The following is a 6,000-nucleotide window of genomic DNA, read 5'->3' on the forward strand; positions in this document are numbered from 1 at the left end:
GTCATAACTTTAAATGCTTCAGGCTTAAACTATTGTCTATAAATAAATTTGATATTATTATTTGTATTTTATAAATAACCTTTTTTTTTTTATTTTCCGAAGACAATTCCCCTTCCATTGAAAAAAAACAATATAATCCCAAATGTGTTTTCGTCAATACATGTAAAACAATTTATCGCCAAGTGAAAAGCTTTACACAGACAAAATTATTTCACATGATTTTCACACGAATTTCGCATGATTTTCAACTGAATTGAGCAAATAAACTAAGTGACAGAGTTCACGTGAAATTCGGGTGAATAGAGTCTTTACGTAAAATTCACATAAAATGTTCACATGAAATTCGTGTTTAGTAAATTTCTCATGAAAATCAAAATAATTTCATGTGAAAATATTGCCTGTGTATTGTTTTAAACCTTCACCATATAAACTATCATTTTAATATAATTTCACAATTCAATATACTTTTGATAAAAGTAAATATATTTAAACTGGTTTCCAAACTCTCTCCATTGAAAGTCTCATTCAAATGCATAGAGATCGTCATTAACATAACATTGAGTTCAATGTTAAAAGCAAAATATATTTTAGTGAAAAAATACTGATAAAAATGACAAATATCTAGTTCTACTGAATAAAATTGTTAAGAAAAGCATAGAAATAAAAGATTTTGCATAGTGATACAGCGTTTTCATTTTCCGGAAGTGAACAATAAAATGCAGACCAGCCTTCAGATTTTAATACGTTCTACATCTAAAATTCCGGAAGGAAAACTGAAATTAGAACGAGACTTACAAACCCTATTCAATATACTTTTGATACAAGTAAATATGTTTAAACTGGTTTCCAAACTTTCCCCATTGAAAGTCTCACCACCCCAAACGAAATCCTTAATCCCATCTTCATTAAATAAAAGAATGAGAAGGTTATTCTAAACAAGAACTGTACTCGTAGAAATTTTCAATGAAAGTGTGGGAACATATATATAGCTTCAGAAGTGGCAAATTGGAGTTTTGTATGGAAGATTACATATGAAGTTTAGGAATTGGCAAGAATAGGCAAATCAGTTTTAGTTTTACACTTTTCATTTACAAAATCACTTTATCGGTAATAGGTATTAATTCTAGGTGACATTTTGTTGCCTTAAGTAATTAAACGAAAATGTGAAATAAAGGATTTTGATTAATGCAATTTTTCCTTCAGCTATGACATACATGTTTTTCATGATGTCAAGCTGATTACAATAAAACATTTTGGCATTTTTATAAAATCTAGTAATCAAACAGTAATAATATGACCTAAAACTATTAACCTTATTTCTTTTTTGTGAATTACTGGCTTAATATTCACAAAACAAAAAAAAAATGTTACTGACGAATTCAATTTAGTAGCGGATCTTACTTGCACAGTATATACCATATGGGATAAAGTCAACAATTTATAATTATTTTTTTCATTGCATTTTACTAAGGTGACAAGGACGTACCAAGTGTAAAGATTGTAGTACTGTTATTCAAACAGCTTTGGAATCGTTTTGCGGTAAACGGTTTCCTTTAATATAATTGCTTTTATGCAAAGGATATTAAAATTTGATATCTAATAAACATGATAAACTAACTGGAAATTTGCAACCAACTACAAAATTATTTATTGGATCGATCTAGCAATATTATAAAACAATAAGTTGTGGAAATTGATACCACTAGTTACAACAAATTTATACTTTATGTTGTATTTTTTTTATAATTAAGCTGCTTCTGGAACTGTATAAAGATGCTATAAGATTGAAGTCATCACGACAGAAGTTTTATGCTCGTCGTCATAAACTTGTAGATCTTTACGGTTTTTCAATTTGCACCATGAAAAACAATTTGCTTACCATGTCATAATGTTGCTTTCCTCTTTCATCCACCCCAACTTGACAGTTCAGGAGCAGCTACGCGAGCCAGGTTACTTGCACATAGTCAATGTGTCAATGATCAAGATTTGATGGAATCACAGATGCTCTTGGTGAATATTCTTCATACTTTGTACAAAACGATTCCTAATCATCTTCCAAATATATGAAAGAGGACATTTTCAAAATGTTGTAGTTTTTTTTATCGACAATATTACTGTCCAGTCTGGAGGATTGTTAAACACAATCGATCGGCATTCCACGGAAACAAAACTGTCCTCCCCTACTCGCTGACATTTTCATACACTCTAATGAGGCTTACTCTATATCTGATGTAATCCAAAGGAAAGAACATCCTTTAGCCAGATCTTTTGATCTTAGTTTAAAGATATATAGAAGACGTATTATCATTAAACAATTCTAGTTTTGGGTATTACATAATCGCATCTACTCTCAAAGAACTTGAGATAAAAGAACTACAGACACTGTGAATTCAGTTTTATATTTATCCTACACTTAGAGATCGACATTTAGGGAAACATGTACAACAATCGCAACCACGTTTCATTCCGTATTGTCAACTTTCCTTTCATCTGCGGCAACATCCTTTCAGCACCTGCGTATTGAGTTTTCATATCACAACACATATGTCACGAATTGCCGAAAATATGCAGCATTTTGTAATACACTAGACATCCTACAATTATTCTACCGGTGCACCTTTTCTATGCTCCCATTTCTCACTGGAGTCCGAGTTACTCAGCTCATTTACTTTTTTGTTTTGCACGTGTTATTTTTCAATTACTTAAGTTCTTGGTTATGTGTGTCTGTTTCCATGTCTTTGTTCCTGCAAAACAATATTTTGATTCCCGCTAGAATATTGGATGATTGTCCATTCTATCGTTTTTTAAAAGTGTGTAAGCAGCATAAGTATTGTGAAAGTAATGTTAAACTAAGGAAAAGCTAGTATTTGTCTACATCTAAAACCGTTAATAAGCATTGAATGTAATACGTCTTGAAGAAAAAAAAAGCAATGTTATTAGTAGGTTTGTTTTCCAGTTCGGCATCATCCATTTTACTTGAAAAAGACATTGGTATGCCTCATTTTGGTTTCTGAAAGTTGATGTAACATTGACACTCATTGACCTACTTAGAACTTTTTTTCGCTATAAGATTAAAAGACCTCGCAGATTTCATTCATTCTGGCAGCGAATCAAGAACTTTTTGGTCTTGTTTTTTTTACTTTCAATATATAATTCCAATTTTGGAGCATTGTTGGTGGTGGTTTGCACTTTAAGCATGGACTAAACTCAGAGATTCGTTTTTTACTATGTCTCAGTCCCAACAGTGATGCGCGCGTAACTCGAAGGACACTCAATTTGAGAAGCAACCGAAAGAAATTAGTACATAAAGAGATAAAAGCTATTGCGTAAAATGCATCCCACAAATTTCTCTCAAATATAACCCTGGGTCACCAGTGACGTCTTCTGTCTTTTGGTTGGCTGGGTGGATATGACATTATTTTATTTATTTTATATGTTCAAATTTTTAATAGCAACGTTTTTGTTTCTTTCAAATTACTTAGATTACCTTTCGATACAAATACACAATAAATACGTTAGTTTAGATAATTTCATTTCGGTTTAAACTTTATTTCTTAAGCGGCAAATTACTCATATATTGTGCATATCCGTCGCTGATTACCTGAGTCTATACTTTAGCGATCCTAGAATCACTTATGATATTGAACAGGGAACCAGATTAGGGTTCGTGGCAAGAACAGTCAATTGGTTTAGCCTACAAGTCTACAACCCATATGGATGCAATCGTTCAAGTATATGTTCAGGAGTTAACTGGTAAGGACTCATCTTTGAAATACGACGTTTATGAGTTTTGTTTTATGGATGTAGGAGTCCATTTATCGAGATATTATGAATCTAGATGGTATATATTGGCGATGGCTAAGAGTCTGTATCCGTCTTGAATTGATGTCAAAAAAAATAATACATTTACGTAATTGTTATTCTTACTTAAAATATGTCCTTTACTACGGATTTTGTTGATACTCATAATGTAGTGTAGTACATCTTATGTATATCTAGCATTTCATGCGTTTCTCTCTTTTCTTACTGTCGGATGGGATACGTATTTTCTCATGAATACGAAATTTCAAGGCGAAAATTGAATGATTTGAAATCAAAATATAGATTATATGTAATGTAATTTATATTACAACCAGGCAAACACAAATTGACACAATATATAAATAATACAAAAATGCCATAAAATAAACTCTAGCCAATATTCAAAAACAATAATCAAAAGGCAGTATCAGGGTAGATACTAGGTAGTTAGTAACAACTACTATAGTCATGATAGAATAATTCTCAGTAAGATCTGGATATTTGGAATAAAACATTGCTTTGCAGTGAATAGGCCACATTTTTATAAAACCTTGGTCAAAATTTCCCGATACATCGCATCTACCCAAAGGAACTTGATATAAAGGATACTACAGACACTGTGAAGTCAGACTCATATCTTGACCTACACTTAGAAATCGATGGTAAACGAAAACTATTGACCAAACTTTACGACAAACGTCATGACTTTCCATTCAGAATTGTCAACTTTCCTTTCATCTGTGGCAAAATCCCTTCAGCACCTGCGTATGGAGTGTTCATATCACAACTCATACGTTATGCCAGAGCTTGCCGAACCTACACAGGCTTTTGTATCGCGTTAGAACTCTAACAAATAGGCTTCTGGAACAGGGTTATGTTGCTACAAGATTAAAGTCATCACTACAGAAGTTTTATGGTCGTCATCATGAACTCGTGGATCGTTATGGTGTATCCATCTGCACCATGACAACTGGTTTATTCAACGGGTCATAGTTTTCCTTTCCTCGTTTGTCTACCCCAGACTTGACTTTTTATGAGCAACTCGGCGGGTTTTTCTAGAAAAGCAGAGGACGCTCAACCTACCATGCTCCCAGTTTTTAGTGGAGTCCGAGTTGCTCATTTGCTTTTGTTACTTTCTATGTATGATTTTAGTTACTTTATGTTCTTTGTTGTATATGTCTGTTTTCGATGCCTGGTCTTTATCCCTGGATTACATTCTTTTGATTACCGCTATAACCTTGGTTCCCTTGATTACTCTTTAAAGCAATGAGAGCGCATTAAGAGGAATAAAAAATTCTGTAGCTTCTTTATCCTTCTTGTATTTAAGATTATGAATAAAATACGAAGCATATGAATAAAGAAACATATCTTATAGAGGATGAGGACAATAAGTGCCCATCAAAGTGTTAATTTAATTAAATAGGATCATGCAAAAGGTGATTCTTGGGTACAAAGGCTACATATATTTATTTTTGATATATCGTTTGAAAGGTCACAGTAAACAGAAATTAACATGTGATTTTTCATATAACCCGTGCCCTTAGGAGATAAAAATTTAAAGAATGCACTGTAGATTTCAAAATTAGGGAGATAACTCTGTAAATGGCACTCAAATACAATAGAATCTACTGGGTTTTCAATGTTGATTATCTCCTAAGAGCAGGCAGATTTGAATGAATAATCACACATTTCATAGTATAGACCCATCAAATACCTTTATTACAAAAATAAAAATATGTAGCCTTTTTGGGGTGTATCACATTTTTCAGATTTTGCATAATTCTTACAAAAACAGCTACTTAAATTATTGAAAAAGGTGTCCCTAAAAATGCAAGAGAACCATTGAATACTATAATGATCAGTTTTGAGTGTGTATCAAATTGTCTAAATTTATAAGCAATATTAGAATTGAAACGATCTCAAAGGAATTAAGTTACACTCAACTAAGAATCATGCAATATGTGATACATGTTTGGAAAACCTACATATTTTTATTTTTAATATTTTGCTTAAAATGCAAAGTAAGCATAAGTTAACATTTATACATATATCGTGTTCATAAGAGATATAAATTATATAGAATGTACTGTAGAATTAAAAATTCAGATAACTCCTTAAATGAAACTAGCATACAATATAAACCATTGAATTTTTAAAGTGAAATACCTCTTAAAAGCGGACAGATTGGTTTGAATGACA

Source organism: Perna viridis, chromosome 8 (genome assembly GCF_037379345.1).
Source record: "Perna viridis isolate PV_CMFRI_1.1 ecotype Kerala chromosome 8, ASM3737934v1, whole genome shotgun sequence".
Taxonomy (NCBI): Eukaryota; Metazoa; Mollusca; class Bivalvia; order Mytilida; family Mytilidae; genus Perna; species Perna viridis.